This window comes from Elgaria multicarinata, chromosome 1 (genome assembly GCF_023053635.1).
Source record: "Elgaria multicarinata webbii isolate HBS135686 ecotype San Diego chromosome 1, rElgMul1.1.pri, whole genome shotgun sequence".
In the NCBI taxonomy this organism is placed as follows: Eukaryota; Metazoa; Chordata; class Lepidosauria; order Squamata; family Anguidae; genus Elgaria; species Elgaria multicarinata.
In genome coordinates this window covers 190,051,201-190,076,464 of record NC_086171.1, presented here as the reverse complement: position 1 = coordinate 190,076,464, position 25,264 = coordinate 190,051,201, and the positions used below count along the sequence as shown (strand labels likewise).

The window sequence follows — 25,264 nt, the reverse complement described above, 5'->3', positions numbered from 1 at the left end:
TGTAGTTTAACTACATGCTATGTGAAGAAGCATTTCCTTATCTATCCTGAAACGTCTACAAATTAGCTTCATGGGATAATCCTGGGGTCTAGTATTATGAGTTGGGAAGAAAATACTTAGATGCTTAACCTCCTTGAAATAAAGCTACTAAATAAACCTAAATAAAATGGCCCTAGCTCAGTGTTGGAGCACATGCGCGGCATGCAAAAGATCCTAGGTTCAATCCCTAGCATTGCCTTGTAGGGTTGAGAGAGACTCCTGCCTGAAACTCTGGAGAGCCACTGCCCATCAAGATCAATGCTGCTGCTGACCTGGATGGACCAAAATTCGTACTCAGTAGAAGAGAGCTTTCTATGTTCCCCATAAGGAATCAGTTATTCTCAATATACCACATCAACAAAGCCACTGGTAATTTGCAGTTGAACCAAGAATTGAATAATAAAGTCTAATTGTACTTATTTAGGCTTTGATGACCATCATGAACTACAACAATACTGGCTTTCTGTTATGCTAAACTGTTTTAACGCCTAAGCATATGTTGTGGATGGGGTTGCAACCTTCCAGTGTTAAAGCCAATTCCGCTTTTGCAGCCATCAATACATTTGATCATTAACTCCATATCAGACTTTTCCACCATATGTTTCAACTGACTAAGCAAAATTACTGATAGCTCAAATGACAACTCCTAGATTAACGCATTAAGGGTTCTTCTTAATGTAGATTTCCAGTCAGCGCTGCATCATTTTCTAAAATCACCAGCAGTGAATGAAATTGCTCCTGGTACAGCTTGTTGTGAAAAATGCTATAATCAACTAAAGGTTTATAAACTTAGTGTGGAGAAAGGCCTAAAAGAAAAATGCCTCTTTAAAAAATGTACCTGGTACAGTTGCCCAACTTCCCCATAATATAGCAGCATACCTGTCATGTATCAAACACCCTCCATTCACATAAACTGGAATTCCATCCCCACCCAAACAAACGGTTTTGTCTCCCAAGAGTAGCTTGGAAATCTGTCCTCGTTGTCACCTTTTACTTCCACCTTCCTGAGTCATTGAAAGGTGCCAGTGGACCATCTCTCTCTGGACATGACTCATCCCAGGTATCAAAACTCTGCTGCTAGACATGTGCCCAGGCTTATATGGCCTTAGCTGATGGGAGGATCCACCTCTCCTGTCAATACCCTGCCCTGATTCCACTCACATTGCAAAAAGCTGTATATTCACATCCTCTGCAGAAACTTGTGCTCCACTTGCTTCCGAAGCAGAGCCGGTTAGTACACTAACACTTTCACTTTTCAAAGAAAAGAATGTTTAATCATGAAATAGACTGGGTTGTATTTATTACAGAATGACTGCAACCCAAATCGTATTCTCCAATATATGAGAGACATCATTACAGTGTTGGACTTTCGCCTGGGTTCAAATCCCCATTTAGCTTCAAAGTTCACTGGGTGATCTTGGGGCATTCACTATCCCTCAGTCTAACCTACTTCACATGGTTGTTGAGAGAATAAATTTTGTGGGGGGAACCATGAATGCCACCAGGACTGACCTCTATGGAGGAAGAGTGGGAAATAACCCACACATATAAAAGGCTCAGTGTTATTTATTAATATTAAACAGTGACCAACTTCTACAAGGTTGGAGCTTTTATAGTACAAATAGAGATGGCCTACAATCCTCATGTATTTGCAAAAAGAAGGGGGGGAAAAGACAGGTAGGATTTCACACACACACACCTTTGAAAAGAAAATGGAAAATGCCTCTTGAGCAACCAAGGGCCCCCACTCAAATATTTCTAACAAAAATGAATTAGGGGTCAAACCCATAAAAGCTTCACTCTCTTGGACTTAAAAGATAGGCCTCTGAATAAACAGAGATGGAATTAATTTCTGCTAGTTGCATTCTAGGGTAGGAGAGGAGACCAAACAGGCACAGATAAGCATTTCCACTTTAATGTATCCGTGTGCATCTCTGGGGGATATCCAAGAAGCTCAGCCTAGTGCTTCTTAGCGATGCATCGTTAATGTAACCAGCTGAGGCGGCTCCCAGAATTCCTTGACACGCATCTTTTTCGCTCTCCCTGCTGAGCTGAGGCGGCTTCTGAGAGGGAAAAGAGCGACTCTTCAGCTTAGTGCTTATGAGCTGTCTGTCTACGAGGGGTGGGTGGGTAGGTGATTACAAGTCCCTTGTCAGGAAGAGGCAGCAGCAGCAGCAGGAGAGGTAAAAGGGACTCCAGCACTTCATTTGAGCTGTGGCTGGAGGGGGCTGATAAGAGGAGGTCTGTGTGTGCCTATCTTTTAGCTGCCTCTTCTGGGACTTGGGATGTTTCTACGTAATGGGCGGAGGGCTCTTCATGAAGAGCCTTCCAATGTGGTCATTGGGAAAGTATTTACTAAGACTGTGCGTGCGGCATCTCAGTTATAATATATAACTGAGACCATCTACAAGTTTTGTAATGGGGAGCTGGAGATTTTGCCCTTTTTATATGTGCTGATCTAGTACCCCACTGGGGAGCTCTTAATTTATGTTAATGTGCCTTTTCATTTTTATATCCTTGCATTTTTGTTTGCTATTTTTATTTTATTTTAAATCTTTTATTTTTATTCCATTTACTTTAGCTCAACTTTTTACTTGTATTTTATTTTTCTAACTATGTCAGATTGTGTTGGCTTATCGCATTTATCAATAAAGATTTCATTCATTCATTCATTCATTCAATATATTACCGTTAGAGTTGTAATTGGAATGTTTCGTTACAAGTCTTGACCCCATTGATTTGCTTATTGAATTTTGTGAAGAATATCTATCCGAGATGCACCCATAACCCACGTTTACACTTATTAAAACAGCAGCAAGAATTATATATGAAAAGTACTGGAAGTCCGCTCCCCCACCCAGAATCAGATTTTTTTTTATATAAGTGTGGGGCTTAATTACTACGCTTAAATTAAATGCAATTGTAATAGCTTACTAAATACAACATTTTAAGTAGAACATGGTTATCAATTTTTTTTAAGTATTTAAAAAACAACTTTTTTTAAACTCAAGGACCTCAAAGCAACGCACAATTTAAAACAATACAGTAGTTCAATAAAAATTACTACAGAATAAAAGTAGGAACAAAACATTCTTTAAAACAAGCCCAGATATTCTCTCTCTCTCTCTCTCTCTCTCTCTCTCAAAGGCCCAGGAAAAAGTGCTGCTACACAATACATAACCTGCTCTTGAGACTAATAGACAATTTTTCTCTCCAGTACCTTCCCTGAAAAGAGTTATTTAAATTCAGTGAAAATATTATATGGTGCATTGACATGAAATGGTATAGATGAGGTTGCGGAACTGTAGTCCAACATCTGGAAACTACAACTCCCATCATCCCTGAACATTGGCTGTGCTGGCTGGAGCTGATGCGAGTTGGAGACCAACATCTGGAAGGCCATAGATTCTCTGGTATTGATCTTTGTATTTAATATGCTTGGGTAGTTTGTGTCTGTAGGTACTTAGGGTGACAGAGAGAGACACACAGAGAGGGTCAGGCTGTTTGCACAATATGTTGCGGCACATAGTGGTTTGTTTAAGCTGTGATGAGCCACAACATCTGCAGGCGCCATCCTGAATATTTAACCTGATCATGGGTTGTTGCGTTGTGTGAACAAGGATGATGGGGGTTAAACAACCCTTGAATAAGCCTAGAACAGGCTAGTCAATGAATGAACGAATTTGTTGAGGTGTGCTAGCAGTGGACTATACTAGTAGCTCTGTGGCTTTGGTAGGCTTGTAGGGAACGCAAACTGCCTCTCAGTGATAATCCTGGTATGAACTCTGAATGGGTTAACTAGGGCCTAATCTACATCAAGCAGGATATTGTACTATGAAAGTGGTGTATAAAAGTCAGGAGCCATACTACTGCTTTATAGCGGTATTGAAGTGCACTGACAGCTGTTGGGGCCCATTGACACATACCATATACTGCTTTCATACCGCTGTGTCTTGCATGGTGTAGCTCCTGCCTTTTATATACTGCTTTCATGGTACAATCTCCTGCTTGGTGTAGATTAGGCCTTAAACAAATGTATCTGAGTCAGAAACCCTTCGTCTTAATCCCATAAGTGTGGGGCTGCTTGTGGATACTCAGCAGCTAAAGGAAAGCATTTAACAACATGCCCCAAAACATGCTGTTGTTTCAGAAATTCTCCAGCTGTTCCTATATAATGGACAGTTTCCTGGTTACCTGTCCCTATTTTGCCTTTTGAAGTTGCCTTTTTAAAAAGAAAAAGAAAAAAAACCTGCTATCTGTACATGTGCACCAGAGTCCTTCGGGTTTCAACCAGGAGGGAAGGGTGGGTGCATTTTGACTCTAGCGCAAACACACCTGGATGCATAATGCTACTGCACTGCTTTCCTTTCATCCTCTATCCAGAAAATAGACTTACCTTTATTTATTTCTTACATCTTTTCCCCACCCTTTCTCCAAGGAGCTCAGGGCAGCATACCTTCGTTATTTTATCCTCCTGTAGGATAGTGACTGGCCCACAGTCACCCAGTGATTTGCATGGCCAAATGGGGATTTGAATCCTGGTCTTCTGGGCACCAGCCCAAGACTCTAGAGTCTTAACCATCCCACTGGGCTGGCTGTCGTGCTTTCTGACTGTGCAAAGCACTTAGTATCAGTAATCCTTGAAACAATCGTGCAAAGAACGCCTGTGTTCTTACCGCCATGGTGCAGGATGGACAGCAGACTGCACGGCAGTGGTTTGCCTAAGGCCGTAATTCATTGAAGAACGTCTGCTTCCCTAGGAAAGGCCAAACATGCAGAACGAACTATTGTCCAGCCAGCAGTTCCGTTGCTCTTGCTTTACTTATAAGGGAACAGGGCGATATTTTCCTTCCAGTTCTTGCATCAAGCCTCCGTCCTTGTAAAGCAAAGGATTCCTCCTGGCTTTTGTGCCTCACGAACCCCACGCTCCAAAATGTTTAGTCTCAACGGTGAAGGATAAATAGTTCAGATCTGAAGTCAGAGCCAAATAACTCAGTCCCGGACGCAGCCCAGCCAATCCTGACCTGTGTTTCTCTCTAGAGCCTCCTTTGGACACTCCTGTTTACCCCCCCCCCCCCCGGATAAAATTCATCCAAACATAGCCGAGTGATGGAGCAGATGTTTTGCATGCAGAAGGTCACAAGTTCGGTCCCTGACATCTTCAATTTCCTACGTGTTGCGCTCCCGATAGATAGAGGGCTCTGAGTTGCTAGCCCTCTGCCTTTCCTGTGCCCTGTCAGATAATACCATACAAAAAGCAGCTGGATGGATTTCTGAGCCCTTCTAGCTTACTTGCCTTTCGAAAGGCAGGGAGGGGCCCTGGAGAGGCCGTTGGATATTGCGCTACCTAGCCTCTCCCTTCCCTGCCCATCACCACACCCCCTTTTCTCCCTCTCTGACTTCTCCTATGAGGTCACAGTAAGAGAAGCTTTCTGCAGCAGATGGAAGGGGGAAAGGAGGGAAGATCCCCTATCAGATCTCCTCCTCCACGTTCATAGCTTTGTCTACAGGCACGAGGAGATCCGTAGCATCCTATGGTGCCCAAGAAACTTTCTACAGGGCCATTGGATTCCTCTCCACATATTTCAAATAGCTGGGCTTGAAAGCTTTTTGCCCAAGCCCATAGACAGCCACTGCCATTTGGGGAAGACACGATGGACCAATCATTTGAACTCAGTATAATGGCATAATGACATCTGTATTCATTGAAGTAAGCTATTGCAAAGCAGTTAACAGGAACATGGCCCATTTTAAAACAATAAAATCAATAATCCAATTGGGAATACAAAGGAAGCCTGGGTTTTTCTCTAATATTTGTTGCAACAGAGTGCATGACAGCCAGTACAGTTATTGTGGCAGGAGCAAGGCCATACAGGTCAGAGGTGGGGCCAATCCTGTAACGGAGCCAGAGTTCACAGGGCTGGAGTGCTGGGACTTTTTGAACAGCAGAGATGATGAAGTCATCTCCTGCCCCTAGGGTAGTCACTAATGCATTGCCAAAGGAAAGAAAATGCATCACCAAAAAAGAAGACACCGAGATGCATAACATTTGTGCATGCTAATTTATATGTATAGATGCAAAATTAGAAATAACAAGTGTAATTTAAATAGGAATATTTCACCATAGTGGGAAATACTGACTAGGTCACCCGTCTACCTGCCCATTCTGTTGTTGTTGATGGTCAAGTTCAAGCTTTTTATCTTTAAACCTGAACCGAACAGCTCTTCAAATAGAGGACTGCCCTCTGTAAAGTAAAACACTTGGCCGCCTTAAACACCCTCCTCAAACTTCCTGTTTCCCTCTGGTTTTAGTTGTAATCCCCACAGTATCTTTGCAGGGTGTGTGTGTGGGGTGGGTGGGAATGGATTTTCCTAGCAACAATATATTGCTGTGAGCAATCCCTGTTTCAGTGCAAAGTATTTTGGGATGGCTTGATTTTGAATGGCTTCACAAGAGACCTGCTCCTGATGGAGATGAAAATTGCTAGAACTGGTTTGTTGACTTTGACATAAACTGTTTGTCTCTGGTTCTGGGAAAAGAAACTCCAGAAAAATCTAGAGTTGGTGGTCATATGTGGTTTGGGGACCTGTTGTGTCCTTCTCTTTCCCTTTTTCATGCAATCTCAGGCCTCACCAACCCCAAAGTCCAAAAGGTCTGCTGCCTCTTGGTCCTGCTGGCCACCTGTGTGGCCATCGCTTGCTCGCCCACGCATCTCCTGCTTCCCAACATGATGGCCAGCTGGCTTACTTTTCCTGGCACAGACACGCATGCCTACGTCACCAGCATGCTGCCTATAAGGTCTTCCTGCCTTCAGGAGCACCATGTGGTGCCTACGTGAGATCAGGCAATCTTGAGAAGGCCCAGAAGTTCTGGGATCTCTCGCAATACTTTGCTGGATGCTCAGGCATCATGTGGCTCCAGAAGGCAGAAAGATCTTACAGGCAGCACACTGGTGACACAGACAGACATATCCACATCAGGTAAAGTACGCTACCTGGCAGTGGGCAGGTGCACAGATTGGGTGGGGGGAGAGGAAGTGGCACGGTGGGTCACAACTTCAGGCAGCGACCTGCTTTGGACTGGGCCTCTGTGTGTGTGAATAAATCCACACAGCTGCCTGCATTTTTGGACACTCCTAGGGGATGTGGTTACGAAGACTATAATGATGAGCGCCCACAAATTTAAATTCAAAGTTTACCACTACACCACAGCCTGGGGAAAGACTAGAAAATGCAGAACTGACTACAAGAAATTCTTCCACTTTGCATATATAGGAAGAAATAAATATAGCTCTGAAAGGCACATTCCATGCCAGCTCAAGCATCCAGACAAAATAACTAGGCAAAGCAGAGATATCAAAATCAGTTTTAGCAGAACAACAAAATCTCGCCTTCTCCCAACATCACGACAAAGACAATCTACTTCTTCAAAGAAGCACTTGCATTTCATGTTTGTTCCTGTCCGTAATATTCTGAGGCACTTCCTGGTGACTCAAGCTGCTTCAAGCAAGTTGTAGCAATAATCAATCACTTAGCATTTATATAGCTTTTTGAACATTCACATTACTTCACATATTCGTAGGTAATCTTTAGAAGATCCCTCTGTGGTATTATTATCTCCCAAGTGCAGATTGTGAGTTTGCCTAAGTCAGTGCTCAAATTACGGAAGAAAATTAAATATCCACAAGCACAACCCCTGACCGATCCCAGTTTTAGCAAGAGTGCCATCACCCTGCTTCATTCACAGAATTTTACAGAGGGTCCAGATTCTGCCATCCTCCACTTGCAGCCCTTCTGTGTTTTCCCACCATCTTCTGTCTTTTTCCTTAAAGAAGCAAATCCGCAAATGAAAAAAAAAATGGAACAGCTGCACCATGCCTTTCGATTGTTTGGCTAGGAGTCCTCTGTCTGGAAGCATCCCAAATATCTCTCCCTCTCTCACACATATTGCTTCCAAAAAGAATAGCTAAGGCCATGACAAAAGATAAGAGATGCTCTCTGTAATTCAAGCATTGGCCGTGGGTGGATCTAGGATGCCACCACGCTTAAGTTACTAGTTCCCAATTGCTTATTCACACAAAAGCTCAAAACAGAGCTCATTCAGTAAACTTAATAAAGAACTGAAATTACTATGTCGCTGTAGCCCCCAATTAGCTCTGGCCTATACCTCCATCGCTGGGGCGGGGACCTTCTTCAAGACCCATAATAACTCTCTCCAATCAAAACTGGTTTTGTGCAATGCTCTTTAATATATAGTGACCCCAGAGGACAATTATACTGAGGAACTGGTGTGTGTGTGTGTGTGTGTGTGTGTGTGTGTGTGTGTGTGTACCCTGAACTAAGCTTTGGACCACCCCAACTCATACAGCTGAGATTCCTCTACAATTACATCCAGCCCAGGGCTTGGTTTGGGCACAAGACACTGTCAAGTATGGTCTTCCATGTCAGTAATACCCTGTGTGTGTATGTGAGAATATATATAAAACTGGGGATATGCACCTATCAATAAGCTTTGGTTCAGATGCAAGTGTGCCCCATCTCATAGGGCATGTCTAGACCAGTGTTTATCCCAGGGATCATCCCTGTGCAACCACATGACACAGAGGGGATCCCGGGAACAGGATGATCCCTCCATTTCCCCGGTATAAGTGAAACCACTTGTAGCCCAATTTTCCCCGTGGTTTCGGGATCATCCCAAGACTGCAGGAGATGTGTGAGCACCCATCCCGACTTCATCCCGCCTCCTTGCAAGTAAACACAAGGAGGTGGGAACCGGGCACGGGGCTCTTCAGGCGCTCCATGCCCATCGGGGGTGGGGGGGAGCAGGGTGGTGTTGTTTTTTTTAAAAAAACCGTACTTTTTCGTTGGAGCGCACATGCGCTCGTCTTCTGTAAAAAAGAAAAGAAAAAATGGCGGGTGCAACATCCCTCCTTCTTCTCGGGATGTCGTGCTCTCATGTGGACAAAGGGGAGAATCTCGCAGGCAGAATATCACGAAATCCTCCTCCCCCCTCTCTCCCCTGGTCTAGACATGCCCATAGATGATCGGTCCTGGAGGTGTGGGTGCATGATTTGGGATGGCCCAAAGCTCAGTTTGGGGTGCAACCTCCAGTTCCTTAGTTGCATCTACATGCATTACGTATTATTGGAATGGGGATGCCGTGCTTGTCAGGGGGCTGGTTTGCATTTATTAACCCACAATTTGATGTTACATGCCAGCCAGGTCAGTATCTTGCAGCAAAACAAATTGTGGGACCCTATAGGATTGTATGCCTTCTTATACAGGAAAGTCTCTTGGATGTTTGAGTGTGGACTAAAACTTAGTCTGTGGCGCACATCCCCCTTTCCTTATTTGTAATTGTCATCTGGAGTTCTAAAACATTGGGTCTGTTCAGACAGCACACTAAGCCATGGTTAGGCCACTAACCTTTTTGGAACAAATGGTTAGAGAGCATTTTAAACCATGGTTATGTTCATACAACATGCTAAGCCATAATGTTGAGCTCAAAATGCTTAATCACTGTGGCTTAGCAGGTCGTCTGAACAGGGTCATTGTGCATTGGAGAGAATTCTTGTGTATCTCATAGCCTAGAGTCCCTCAGTCATGGAGATATAGGATGTTGGTCAATGTTTAGTTTGGAGTGCAGGGGCATAGAAACATTAGGGTTGTGTGTTTTTTAAAAGCTTACTGATTGAGCTCTATTTCAAACTTTTGTGCAAATAAGGAACTGGGAATTAGTAACTAATTTCAGCATTGTGGTGGATCTGGACAGATGATAGCTTGAGTAAACAAAACAATGCAGAATTGGAGACCAGATTCTCTTCCTCAATTACCCACAGAAAGAAATAGTTCTCACAGGCAGCTGGTTGACCTCTGTGTCAACAGAATGCTGGACTAGATGGATCCTTGGTGTGACTCAACAGAGCTCTTATTTATTTTTATTTATTTAATACATTTTTACACTGCCCAATAGCTGAGGCTTTCTGGGCAGTGCACAATTAAAACCATAAAATACAACAAGTATCCAAATAAGTTTAAAAGTTTAAAAATGCTATATAAAATCAGTTAAGTTACAGTCCCGGGAAAGCCTGTGTGAAAAGATACGTTTTCAGGAGGTGTTTAAAAGATGTTACATTTTCCACCTCCCAACCCGCACGAAGGATGGTCTTCCAGAGAGTGGGTGCCGCTACAGAGAAGGCCCACCATTGAGGTTCTTCATGGCGACATTCCGTTCGTTTCGGAATGGCTGGCAAGACCTCCTCTAAAGATAGTAAAGGTTGTCTTACTTCTTAGAAGTTCAGGCTTGGAATGGTCCTTGACTAGAGTTAGGGTGCCAAATCATGCCCCCACAGCCTTCTAAAAGAGTAGCCTAGGAGGTTCATTAACAAAAGATATCACACACACACACACCAACAGCCCTCTTGTAATTCAAGCACAGCCTGAGGCTACTTGTGCTCAAGGCAGAAGCAAGACTTCTTAAACACTAGCTCACTCTCTTAGCCATTCATGATCAGTGTCCATAGGCACCATGTTAGTGGCTTCTCGTTACGTGCAAACTTGGTGAGAGTGGGTTGCTGGGATGGTTGACAAGCAACCGAGAACCCATGGGCTGTTTGGAGGTTGCCGGTGGGTTGTCAACCACCCCAACAACCCATCCTCGCCAGGATCACACATAACAAGGACCTGTAGTGTGCCCCTGCCGTGCCCCAAATATTCAAAATGAGGGCCACTGTTGCAAGAAGATGCCCCGCGGGGAAATTCACCCATGGTGGCTTCTCGTTATGTGTGAACTGCACCATTATGTTACCCCAGCAAAAGGTACATTTGAAATCACTGCCCATGGTTATCCATGACCCAGCTAAGTCATTGCCACTTGACAAGTGCATAGCATTGCGGTGATGCCCAAGGAATGCCCCCTCCCCAACATTCTCATCTCCCTCCTGATATTCCTTGCAACTCCGTGCCATTCCCTGCTTCCCTAAAATTCATCTGATTGTGGTGCCTTAGGCAATCCTGGCAACATATTTCCCAAGACCCAGCAGGCCACCCACTAAGCAGAAGTTGACTGTAGCCCCAGACTCCAGGAACTTGCAGCCCACACACAAACCAGATAACTAAATAAAAAACAGAGCTTCTGGGAATAACGCATGCCATTCCTTTCACTTGCACCTCCCTTCCAGCATAGCACCTTTGGGCATCTCCATAAGACCCACTGCTTCACGCAGGCTTTCCCTGAGGTGTGACCTCGCCAGTATAGTTACATTTTTATCATTGACTAGTGATTGTTTCACTGAAATTTTATTGGTTTTTAATTATTATAATAAAATAATAGTAACTAATAATAAATGCTTTGGTAGTTCACTGGAAAGTGGTACATAAATGTAAATAAATGTACTCTTAGGTATCCTTCTGTTATGCCTGAAACAATGTTACAGGAGTGACCCCCGAATTCAAATGAAAGCCTTGCTCCTCCAAGGCAACTTCTATAATTCTAATTTTACAGCTGGGAAACCGAGCCAGCAAAATTAGTCCTGAGCTCCCAGGCTATAACCAATTCTTTTCACATTGGATCAAGAGGATAGATGGTCAGTTCCAGCTGACAAATAATCTCATCAAAGGTCCCCGTGTACAAAAATGTTTACCTGCCTACCACCCTACATATACATGTGTTGCTCTTTTGGGGCATATTGAGAGTCTTGGAAGAAGAGTTGGGTGGGGTGGAAGAACCCATTCTCTTCTGATCTATGATTGTTGCTCACTGCAGATAACCAGGCAAATAGTTATTTCCAAGTCTGAAATTAGTTCAACCAATAGCTATTCATTTTGGAACATCACACAGCCCTCCTCAAATCCAATTTTTCAAAACACTTTCCAAACACAGATACAAAGGGTCAGGTGAGGCTTAATATTTCACAAAGGGGAAATTGATGATAGCGAGCTTATAAATATCCTGAGGGGAAGTAGACGTCAAAGACAGAATTAGATCTCTAAAGTTCCTAATTCTTTGTCCCGTCCTGTGCTATGAGCCTCCCTCTCTCTCTCTCTCTCTCTCTCTCACACACACACACACACACACACACACACACACACACACACAAAGCACATTCGTTTCCAAATCTCACTTTGATCAATTTGTTATCCCCAAGTACCACTGATGCTGAGAGAGATGGAGCACCAGCACTATTTTTATTAGTAGGGACACTGATTTTGTCTGCTCCACAGCCACCACCCTGGACTTCCCTGTTCCCTCTGAGCTTAGCAGCAGCCTTCATAGTAGCTGGTGAAAATAGCTTTTCCCACCAGAATGGTTTGCATGACACACTGGGATCACCAGGCTTATTTAGCCCATGATGAGCGTTGGCGTGTGGTGGGCACCATTTTGAATTTGCAACCCCCAATGGGGTTGCATTGTGTCATCAAAACCCAGCCATCAAGAGTTATGTGTGTGTTAAGCAACCCTTGCATAATCATCAGTTTATTACAGTGCTCTTGCATTTCAAAATTTACCACTACACCACTGACGAGCACATAACTTCATTTGTCAATGGATCACAAGACTCTAAATGGCAAAAACACTCAGAACTTTAGGGTTGCCCAAGTGAAAATCTGAAGATTGGGGGATGTTGTGATGTTGAGTGTTTTGCTGTGTGGTACCATAATGCTCTGAAATGTAAGGCAGTGTGTTTATAATCAGGATGGGTCCAGATTTCAATATTAATCCTTCCAAGCAAAGTATATCCGTTACAGCGATAGACTTGGCAGATGTCTAATGCAGCCCAGTTCAAAAAGCTCCCACTGCACTAAGAACAGGGGTTTGGATCTGGGCTTCTAGCATGGGTCACTCCTCCAAAAAAGGTACCCCCAAATCCTTTGTGACATCAACAGTTTTGGGGTAAACCAAGTTCATACAGGGATACCACTGCCCCACCTAGGCCAAGAAGAAATCTTGAACCAGCCCTAGCTGTGTGAATTGCCCCTAGAATGATCAAAAACAAAACAAACAAAAAACCCTTTGTTTATGGATGTCAAATCAGAATATCAAAGGTTCAAGGAAATGTTGATATCAGCAATTTAGGAGTGACTTTTCAGGTTGCTGTGTAGTGTTAAACAGGTATCTTAACACACTCATGTAGACTTCCAGTTCCTCTCTTTCTTCACAGAGTCCCAGATCTCTATTATGGTAAGTGGATGGCCCCTTTTAAAAAGGATTATTACATAATCCAGACCCATCTCAGCCCTGTAAACATAATCAGTCTTTATATTACAGCATTGAAGTGCTATGGAACAGATCATCCAATGCAAAACCATCGTGTCCCCTTGTCTTGAACGTTCCATTTTGCAACTTTTAGCCAGTCCAATGGATCATTCTTTGTTGACAAATCCAGAAATCCACAGTCAGACAATACCTTTATTAGGACCAACCAAAATGCGACAAACTCGTAAGCAAGCTTTCTATTTGATCGCTTTTTCACACAATGCGAAGGTGAGCCCGAGACCGATGCTTGGAACAGGTACTTGCATCTACTGTCTGGTTGGCTAATCTGTAATTAATAACAACTTCAGTCCATCCTTTGAGCCCTAATTCTCACTGGGATTCATGGGTACTGAAACTGTTTTTAAATCCTTGCTCACAGAAAACTAGCATGCCAGGGAGAAGGCTAGCTTAGAACCCTCCTTCCTAACACACTAGGTTTCTATGTGCAGGGAATGTTCCTGTATTTTGCAGCATTCTGTTATGTTGGTTCATTCTGATTTGTTTGGTCCTAATAAAGGTATTGCCTGACTGTGGATTTGGATTTTTTCTTATGGACCAAAACAAATTCCTTTGGTGTTTTTGGTTTTTTTAGTTTATAAACTCCTTCCTTGCTTTCCTCTCCCTGTCCTCCAAAGTCAAGCTTTTTAAAGAATGCCTTTAAGTAGCATCACCACGTATTTGATCATCCATGCTTCCAGACTGACTTAAAGACAATAAAGTTTGAGAACAAGCTTTATCCCTCTTCTCCTTTTCCCAAATGGCCAGGGCTATATTAGAATGGAAACACTCTGACCATGAATCAGTGGGTGGAGATGGTCATTTCCATGACAGAGCTATTTAAGCTTCTCCTCTACCTAGAATAGGAACGTCAGAGAAATCCACAACAGATTCAAATGAATTCAGATTCTTATTAACTAATGCACATTAGTCCTAATGCTAACTAGCACACTTAGAATGAAACTCTGATTTAAAAAATTCTACGTTGTCAATGAGCAGAGGGTGGAACAAAAAAGTTGGACAATTCATGGAACACAGATAGAATGGATGTAACAAAATCCATACATTCCTAATTCAGAAGCACCACATTAAAACAATGTATACTTTCACACTGAAAGTGAAGGCCAATTTATAAAACCGCCACCATTGAATTGTAAATCCACCCTGCACACTCAGGTCCTCTGGGAAAAATCTACTTCAGCTAGCAAAAACTAGATTAACAACTGTTATCCAGAGGACCTTCTCTTCTGCTGCTCCCAGACTGTGGAATGGCCTGCCGGAGTCTACTAGCATTCAAGAAAGCTATAAAGACTGATCTCTTCCGGCAGGCCTATCCAATGGTATTTTAAGATGTTTTAAGGATGTTTTTTAGGTTGTTTTTAACAATGTATATTATGTTTTAATTGAATATTATGTATTTTATCATTTATTGTTGTTCCCCGCTTCGATCAAAATGGAAAGGCGGGCAAGAAATCATTTTTTATTATGATTATGATTATGATTATTAAATCCTGTCCTGGACTGTATGATGTCAGGCTACAGATGAAGAACTACATGTTTGAATGTTGCCCAGTCCAAAAAAACAAAACAACTTCCTGTTCACAGAAGTCATTATGTATCAGAGAGCGGGTTAGACTGAGCTCTTGGCACAGTTCAGACAACGCGTTAGTTAACACAGTGTGAAAACTCTACTCAACAGTTGAGTTTCTAGGTGGTACTCCCCACATAACATGTTCTAACTCCACTGTTGTGTGACTGTGGGCTACCATGGAGTTGAGTAAAATCCATTGCAACATTTGAGTGACAGTTCCTCTGCCCTCTCTCCTCCCCCTGTCCTGCTGATGGTATCCCATCAGCTATTGCTGCAAAAAACCCAATCCCAGCAACTTTCCTAGAACGGCACTCCCTCCTTTTGCCGTTCTTGCCAGGGAACTCTGTAGCCAGTGGGAAAAGTCAACTCGACGCAAGGGAAAACTCCACAGAGCCTGCCACACAACACAACCTTTGTGCAGGAACTCTCCTCTGTACAACGTTGATATTCTGTGCGGAGTGTTTTCCAAAAAAAACCTCCACTGTTGCATGGAGTTTTCCTGTGAGACAACACATTTCTCAACAGTGGTGTAAAAACTCCACTGTGAAGTTCTAAAACCACCATTGAGAAACGTGTTGTCTGAACTGAGCCCTTCTTAGCATGCTAGCTTTCTATGAGCTGGAGTTTTTCTGGAATGTGGACAAATTCAAACTTGCATCCACCTCCTGCACTCAGAAATGGTCCATTCCAAGGAAAACTTTCCCTCTACATGCTAGCAAATGGTTCCAACCAGCTGTGGTTTGTTTTACAACACATGCTCACGCACACTGGATTGGAGCCACAGGGGAGAGAAATGGTGATAGCAGTAGGAGTTGAGGAGCTGATTTTGGGGAGAACTTCTGAGGACTGGCTAAACTGAAAGATAGTTGGGATCATTTAGCTTGGAAAAAAGGAGGTTAAGGGGAGACATGATAGAGGTGTACAAAATTATGCATGGTGTGGAGAATGTGGCTAGAAAGACATTTTTCTCCTTCTCCCCTAATCCTAGAAGCCAGTGGGGTCATCCCATGAAGCTGAGTGGTGGGAGATTCAGGACAGATAAAACCAAGTCCTTCTTTACACAGTGCATAGTCAAATTACAGAATTCACTGCCACACGATGTAGTGATGGCCACCAATTTGGGTGACTTTAAAAGGGGGTTGGATAAATTCTTGGAGGAGAAGGCTATCAATGGCTACTAGCCCTGACGGTTATGCGCTACCTCCAGTACCTGAGGCAGTAAGCCTATATGCACCAGTTGCTGGGGAACATGGGTGCAAGGGAGCTGTTGCACCCTTGTGTCCTGCTTCATTGGTCCCTGGTCGACAGCTGGTTGGCCACTGTGTGAAGAGTACTGGACTAAATGAACCCTCAGTCTGACCGAGCACGACACTTCTTACGTTCTTGTAGTCAAAAGGCTTTCCAGACAGGCTGTGTGAAAGAAGGCCAGAAACACTGAGGAAGTGAGGTAGCCTGGGAATTGCTTCGGAGAGATAAAGGAACAACCCAAAACACTGAGCTGCAAAGTAGACAGCACAGGAAACAATAGATCTTTAGATAGCCTTTCAAATTTCCTCAAGTGATGCCAAAAAAAGAGATGACACCATTAGTAGAAGTGGCTTTAAAAGAGAGAGAGAATTTAAAGGTCTGTTGAAGGGGAGGAGGAGAATGAATTAACTCTGTTCACTTTAGGGAGCTTAAGTTTGTGCCTTCCCTCAAATAGACACTTCTTGTGGTTTGGTGCTTGATAGAGAGTAGCAAGTACTTGAGCTTTCTAGGCAAGCAAAGATTTCATGAATGTCTACAAAAGCCGATCAAATTTCCTCAAGCACAAATGGGCTGAGGGCATTCTCCAGCGCATGCCCCATTGAAATGAATGGGATCTTCTTCTACAGACTGTGGAGAACCCTGCAGTAAGAGCCAGAAGTTTCTCTGCCCCGCCTCCCTTTCTGGATAAACTTCTCTAGCATGAACGACCACCAGTTAACACACACTGACATTTCAGGTGCTCCCCAGGGCCCTTCCTTCATAGACGTTTCTACCTCTAAATACATTGAAATGAGCATAAAACAGAGTGAGTGAAATACGAGAGCCGCCCAGCATCCTGCCTTCTGGACAAATAAAAATGTAAAGCATCTGGATTAGGGCAATGCAAAAAAGCTACATGTCGACTCAGCCTAATCCAGAGCTTTTCAAACTGTGTGTCGCGACACGTTAGTGCGTCAGCTGCAGTGTGTAGGTGTGTCACACGAACGTAACGAGAAACCTCTGAATCTATGTGAAATAAGCAAGACCAACTTGCATGCATTTTTACGCAGCAAAGGTGCCGATTAGTATGGTGCACTAGTATATTCCCCTTCCGTTGTATCCGTGTATGCACACCATGGTCGAGGGATCATACAGGTGCTGCGCATGCGCAGTATGCATAATCGGGTCGAAACAGCTGATTCTGCGTCACTTCCGGTGACACGGCTGCACCTGAAGTGATGCATTCAAGAAATTCCATGGGTCCAGTTTTTTGATAGAACACCGTCTCAACCGCCACTCGATCGCAGCTCGACAAATTTGGTTCAATGTGAAAAGTCTTGGAAACGTATGTTATTATCTTGCATATCATATATTTTTAAAAATATAAATGAAAGGTTTTCATGAGATAAGTTGCGTCCCCATACATTTCGTTATTACAATTTATGTATGTGTCTGTATCTCTTATAAGGGGTTAGTTTAACCTCCGGTTTGCTAGTAAAACTGAATTACTGTGTCGCGAAATGATGAATGTCAAAAAAAATGTGTTACCAACATGAAAAGTTTTGAAAGCTCTGGCCTAATCGCTAGAGCTCTTCCAATAATGGCAAGAGTAACAAGCTAGTAATGCGAAAGGGAAGTTCCTCCAAGGAAGAGATACTAATTCAATTAATTTAGGGTGCAATCCTATGCATGTTTTGACAGGAAAAAGTCCGACAGCTCCCAGCATGGCCCAGCCAGCCATACTAGTTGTGGCTTTTTGCTGTCTAAATATACATAGGATCGCACCCTTAATCTTTTTGTTCTGTCATTTTAAACCTGCTGTTGTATATTAAAATAATTTCTGCATTTTTGCTAGGTTTTATCTTCGTCTTTACTTGTATTTTATATTGTAGTTTTAAACTTTTACATTTTTATAATGTATCTTATGCTGTATTTCGTAGTTTTAATTGTTGTGAACCACCCAGAGGGCTTCGGCTGCTGAGTGGTATAGAAATGTAATAAATAAATAGGAATCCTGCTGGACAAAGAGCAGTATATAAATCTTGTAAATAAATAAATAGAACAGTGGCTTGATTAGAAGTACCACAACAGTTCCTTCACCAGCTGCACAGATCCTGGGAGAGAAGCAGCCAGCTCAGGAATTGGAGCAATTGCTATGTAGACTGTGGGTGTCTGATGCAAAGTAAACTGATGGAAATAATGGCAACAGGGATGGAAATTACTAGGCATCATCTGAAGATCTGAAATATTGATTCAACACTCAGACAATAAACAAAACAATACTGGGACTTGAGCAACATTTTGGGCCATGACAAGATCTTGAACAATAGAAATACAGATTATCTGATGGTTTCCTTCTTAATCCAGGGATTATTGTTCTATGTGCTCATGGTGATGCATCCTTGATATCTGAAATCCACCCAGTGATGTGTGTGAGTGTGTGTGAGAGAGAATGGTTCCTTTCCATTCAGCAGAAGACATGACCAACATTTAGAACTAGGGTCTGTGATTCAGTAGTTTACATGGGCACCTCCAGGCATCTGCAGAGTCATCACTCAATGGAGGGGAATTCCAGCAGCTATGAGCAAGTCACAAATGACTTTCCAGTGATCTGCTGAACTTCAGTTGTTTTCATATCAGAATAATATTTCATTGGATTTTCATTTGAACATAAGTAACAGGGAACAAATGGTTCACAGTATACTTGTACTGTTTTTTAATTGGCCCCTGAATTTAATATTGAAGAACAGATATCTAGAATGCTCAAAATAAGAACTGTTTTGAGCGGGACGTCTAGCGGGGGAAACAGGAAGTTCAACTGAATTGCACTTTCTGTTTCCTGCGCTTCTCTAGCATGTCTGAAGGACAGGGCCGGGCAAAGCTGGTAATAGGCCTGAGCCAGTTAGGAAATATAGGGCCCATTTCAAACTGCTCATTAAGTATTTTTAATCAGTTCTAAATACATATGAACTAGAATGATTTATTTAAAAAAAGGTAATGGCAAGCACTTTTATTCAAGATGTATAAAGGACATCACTTCTTCACATTCAGAAATGCTTTACGTGCTTTTCTTTGGGCAAATTCATCATCATCAACAACAGAAAAATCAAGCAACTTTGCCCAGGGGGACTTAGAGTAGGCCCCATCAAAATCATAGGCCCATGCCAACTGGCCCCACTGGCCCTCCCTCTCTGCCCAGCCCTGCTGAAGGGGAACGTTCATATCTCTTTGACTGGTGAAACACACATGTCCCTGGCATACAGACAGCTTGCTCATCTCTGAGGAGATATGAAAGCTCCCCAAGGAACAGGAAGCTTACAGCTATGCTTGCTTTCCACCATCTGTAGTTCTCAGTTTATTCACATGACAGCTTTTACTGGTCAAGATGGGCAAATTCCAAAGAACAGTCTTCCAAAGAACAGTCAATATACACAGGAGGCAGAAAAGGTGAATCATTTCCCTGCTGGTAAGTCAGTTTTATTTTGTATCAGATATTTATCTATCCTCATTCCCACCCCACTATCATCACACATTAAAAAGAGGAACTTATCTCTAGTTAATGTGTACTAATTAGGGATGTGTGAAAGAACAAAACTCTAGCACCTTGAAGTTCTTTGAATTCTTTCGCAAAGCTCATTCCGACTTGAGTCTGTATCAGACAGCAAAGTTTGTTTGGTTTTCTTTTTGCATGAAAATCCATGTGTATTTCCCCAAATTTCCCCACAATTGTGCACATCTTTGAAATGTACACATACTCTCCCATTGATTAAACTGTATTTATGCATATGTATATTTTTCAAAAATACATATTTCCCCCAATATACACGTACTGTCAAATGCACTTTTTTCAGCCCACAAACCACATTGCAAGCTCAGAAATGTATGGACTTCGACTGTAGATTGCATCTGTCAGTTGGTTTGGAAGGCGCGCGCTGGGTAAATCCCAATCAAAAACAAATTGAACCGACTTTTTCGTACATCCCTTGTTCTAATTATAGCAGTGACTGAGACTATCAAACCAAGTTCTTCCCCTTAAAATCAATCAAACAACAGAAAAGGTTGCACTCAGAAGGTACGGATTAGCTTCTTCAAGAAGGTTTTGAAAAGGAGGAAGGATTTGAGTCAAGCGAACCCTACCATTGTGAGACTTGCTCCAGAGCAGATAAAATCTTATAGTTCCTTCCAATTCAATAATTATACTTCCTCACCCCCAGAGGTGAAAGTTGGCACTTCCACACCCACTCACGCCCAAGATTGTAGCTGGCAAATACAAAGTGCTTCATTAAAGAGCCAGTCCTTATTATGGTATTAAGGCCATTGCTGATGTAGTAGGATAGTAGTTTTATCATCTGTGCTGATATGAGTAGTCTGCAATGACCAGCAGCGTTCAGAATGGGGATCTCCCCTCTAAACTCTAGTTTTTGGCTTTGATTCTGATGTTTTGATGGCTGGGGCATGCTGAGAGTTGTAGGACTTTTTTCCTGTCTAAACATGCATAGATTGCACCCCAAATGGAGTAAAGAATTTGGGGTTTCTTTTTCAAAGCAGAGCTCCACAGAAATGCTGCTTAGCCATACAACTCTCTGGCGACGGAATGGTACTTCCTATCGCCACTATCCCCACCTTGGAGAAGAGCTTTGAAACAGCAAGATTAGTGGAAAGCCAGCAGGAAGAGTAGCCACTCCCTGACTAGTTACAGCCGGGAGAGATGCTTCATCGTGAGTCATTTTCACTCGCCTTTCAAGTGTCCTGGAAAACCAGCAGTGTAGCCAACCAAAGCTGCTACAGAATCATTCATCTCATAATGGGATTATTTTGCCCTACGCTTTTTAGAAAGCATAAGAGAGTTCAACTGTGTACGCTCACAGGCAACCAAGTGATGATTACCAACATAGGAAAGCTGCCTTATACTGAATCAACAGTGGCTTTCCAGGGTTTTAGGCATCATCCTTTCCAAGTCCTACGTGGAGATGCCGTAGATTGAACCTGGGACTTTCTGCATGCAAAGCAGGTGCTACTGCCTTTCCATCCCAGGTACAAAACAGCCCATCCATACTGAGCAGATATGATGGGGTTTTCATGATAATCACTCAATGCTGGCTTCAGGATCTTGGATGCATTTTAACAAGGCATCCTCAGTCTGGTCTTCCTAACTTGGAAGAGACAAACACACAAACAGAGAATTTTCTTAGGCTACATCTGATCTTCTTGGATACTCTGTTCAAAGAGAAAATAATAGGACTGTGAGCTCTCTACTGGCCTTGGAACGCTGGCAAATAGCCAAACTTGCCACCCTCTGAAACTAAGTCTGCAATTCCACCCCCCACCCCCCATGGCCAAACATAATGCTTAGCAGTAAAGCCAAATCACACACTGATGTGTGCTAGACAATTGAGTAATGGCATAATCTCTCTCTCTCTCTCTCTCTCTCTCTCTCTCTCTCTCTCTCTCTCTGTGTGTGTGTGTGTGTGTGTGTGTGTGTGTGTATGAAAGAGTCCTTAAAATTGGAAACATTCATGTTTATTTTGGAGGGATAGCAGCATTGGCTTGTTGCAGCAAAGGCAACAAAAAGTTCTGTGGCACCTTAATAAGGCACTACAGTTTATTGCAATGGGCAGTATAAAAATGGCAGGGGCAAAAGCTTATGCCACAGATATGTTTGTTTGTCTTTAAGAGACCAGAAGATTCTTCATATTTATTCTAATTCAGCCCCCTAGACATGTTGGAATACAACACCCAGCATGCCCCAGCCAGGCTGTTCTAATTGGTTTCAGTAAAACATGTAGACACTTTCCAATTTAGGGAAGGCTTTTCTGATACGTTGGATGGGGCAGTCGACTTTGCATCAGAAACAGACTGGCCATACATCCAGGACATGCAAAAGAAAGTACTTGGTCATACAATGCATAATCAGCTTATAGAATTCAGTGGTGGTAATGCCCCCTATTTTAGATGGCTTCACAAAAGGTGGGACAAGCTCACATATGATAGATAACCTGGTAGTTATTAACCATGATAGCTAAATGAAACCTCCATGTTCAGAAACGGTGTACCACTGAATATCACAGACTGAAGATGGACAAAAGAAGGGGCTTGTTTCAGTCACACCCTGCTTATTAAAGCTTCCCAGGGATATCTGGCCGGGCTTTCTTAGAAAGAGGATCAGACTGAAGCTGGATCGGACAGAAGAACCATCAAGACATTCTTCATACTGGTATTTAACACACCCATCTTGCCCAACCTCGCCCAGCCTGGTCAATGGTTATGCTGGCTGGGAATGATGGGAACTGCAGTCCAACACATCTGGAGGGCCCCAGGTTGGGGGAAGCAGATTAAAGAAATGCTATTAATCCCATCTATGTGATGATAGCAGTGGGATTTATTACCCCATACGCACATGCACAGACACACAGTAAGTACAGACGCATACCTTATAGGAAATATTGGTTTGGTTCCAAATTTGCATGAGACAATTTTTGACAGTGCCTCACTCCTAATGCAGCCTCCTCTATGAGCCATGTCATACTGGAGGGTCTCTATCCCTCAGGTGAGGCTTTTCTGGGGGCAAGGGGGGGACTGAAATGGGGGGAGAGAAGGCAGGATAGCCCACCTGTTCACAGATGTCTTAGCTTTTATACAACACATTGCAAGGGTTTCAGCATGCTTCCCATCCATTTTTGCAGTAATCTTTACAGTGCCACTGTAAAGTAAGGCTGATACCATCTACATATATTCTGGCTGGAGGCTGAAGTAGTTTTCCTAAGGCCGTTTGGGGCAAAGGTAAAACTGAGACAGAAACTTCCTGGTTCCCAGCTCACATTTTAAAGAGCCATTTCATTTCAACTCTTCACAAGGAAAGCAAGTTTGCATTTGAAGGAACAGGAAACATACTTGCGTGGAACAGAAGGGAAGATCAAAGTGAGTGGCAAAGTTATAGAAGAAGTGGATGGGTGGTAAGCGACAGCTAACTTAAGCCCCATTGATTTCAATGGGTCTACTCTAAGCATGACTGAGTCTGGATCAGGTCTTAGAGTAGACCCACTGAAATCCATGGGACCTAAGAATGACTAAGTCTGGATCCAACCTCCAGCACAGAACACACCACAGGGCTGAAGTATTCCGGGCTACAGCACCTCAAGCATGGCATGAACTCAAGGTGGAAGCCCCACGGCTGATTTCACACGCCAATCTGCTTTTTTCTCTAGACGCGACTAAAGAGTTAACTGCGCTGCCGCTACCACGAATTCTTGTCATTTCTTAGAATCACGCGCGCACACACCGTTTGCCCTCCTCCTCTTAGGTCTTCGGGAGGATCGCCCGATCTGCACGGTTTAAGAACGACAGAAATTGTCTCTCCGCGACAATGAGCAGTGGATTATATTGCAATACATCCGCGGGCTTCAAACACAAAGCAGGAAAAGTTACAAGGCGGTGATGGCCCCATTTATTACTTAATTAAACAGCTTCCCAATTTTCCACGAGATTAAATTCTACCACCCGTTTAAGGCGTGACCAGGTTAAGGGGGGGGGGAGCGGAGGAGGAGGAGTGCTCCGAGATGATACTACCACAACATAAACACAGGGACCCCCCCCACCCCTCCACCAGTCCCGATCTCTAAAGCCCCACTGAAAACGAACATTTCAACCAATAGTAAAAAGAGGAGATGGATTAGTGGGGGAAAACCCATCAAAGCAGGCATTATTAATATTTCATATTTTGGCCTAGATACAGCTACCAGATTGCCCCCTTTCTCTCCCCCCCCCCCCTCTTTCTGCCCTGGTTTCTTTTTCCCAAACGATTTGATTAAAAATGTACCAAGGCGGAAGGGGGGGTGGGGGGAGCGGAGAGAAAAAGGCTTGAATTATACAGTGAGCATCGCATGATGACCGGTGAAGCAGACGCGGAACCACAACAAAAGAAAGTGTCTCGGGAGCAAGTCGCTCACGTCAGGATCCAGAGAGACGGTTCCATCCTTTCACACACATAAATACCCTCCCCTCCCCAAACCAAAGACCCCACCTAATAATAATAATAATAATAATAATAATAATAATAATAATAATAATAATATCTTTCTTTGCCTCTTTGTTTTAAAGCCCCATGAGACTTAACCAATCCGTGCCACTCACAGGAAATTGCTTTTGTATTGCTTTTGTGTTGTGTTAAAGAGCAGCAATAACAGTCGGTGCGGCTACGAGTTTCACATCCAATCTGCCTCCCCTCTCCAAGAACAGGATATTAACAAAGCTCACTTAGTCAGTTGCAGCCCAAGGGTTAGTCAATATCGCACACGGCCGGGCAAGCAGAGGCAGCCGATTAACAAACCGAGCGTGCCTTTCCTTCCTCTCTCCAGCCACCCCACGGTGAACAGCAGCACCCATCCGGCAATCGCTTACCTTTCCTTTGCTTGGCCCCTTCTTCTCCTTCCAAATCCCCGAGAGGCAAGAAACACCACAGCCAGATGGAGACGACTGGATTCCTTCCTGCCTTCGCCCTGTCTCTTGTCTGTCTCCTCCCAAGCACGGGAACAGACCAGATCTTCAGCGCGACTCGTTAAATATATATATATATATTAAAAATGAATCAGCGGATCAGATTAAAGGAAACAATCGCAAACGCGAGAGGCGGCAGAGTTGAGGAGGCTGCCAGCTGGTTCAGTCGGGAGCTTTTCTTGCCCACAGCGTGGAAATAACCGAAGGGGGGGGGGAGGAGAAGCGAGAGCGAAACCAGGGCGCCCGCTTTGTGTAGAGGGAGCCAGTGAAGGCGAGAGCGAGTGGAGAGGGGGGGAGCGTGTGCGTCTCTCTCCCTGTCTCCTTCCAGACGGGGCGCTTAAGCCGGTCTCTCCTGGCCCCAGCCCTCTTCCCGGCGTGAAGGCGAGGGAGTCAGCAAATGGCTGGAGAGATGGCTTGTAACTTGGAGCGCTTTCGAGAAGTGATGTCAGCAGCAGAGGTGCCCGCCCGCCTGCGGCTCAGACACAGCCGCCTTCCTCTCGCCTCGCCCCCCACCTCCTCCCTGCCCCGCCGCTCCACAGCCCCCGAAGGGGTCCTTTCAGCGCCTGCTGGGCGTTAGAAGCCTCCAGACGAGCAACAACAAGGGCCTCGAGAGCGTCACCCGCGGCTCTTCCACCCACCGCGCCTTATGGCTGGGCCCATCA

The 25,264-nt window shown here is 43.8% G+C and overlaps 1 protein-coding gene across 2 annotated transcripts in view; it reads right to left on the bottom strand.

Moving 5' to 3' along the window:
* Positions 1-24,878, bottom strand: part of SRC (SRC proto-oncogene, non-receptor tyrosine kinase) — a 119,400-nt gene extending 94,522 nt beyond the window's left edge. For both annotated transcript variants that reach the window (XM_063145561.1, XM_063145563.1), the window contains exon 1: positions 24,507-24,878. The gene's annotated coding sequence lies outside the window, so the exon portion shown is untranslated. The remainder of the gene's footprint in view (positions 1-24,506) is intronic.
* Positions 24,879-25,264: the final 386 nt, after the last annotated feature.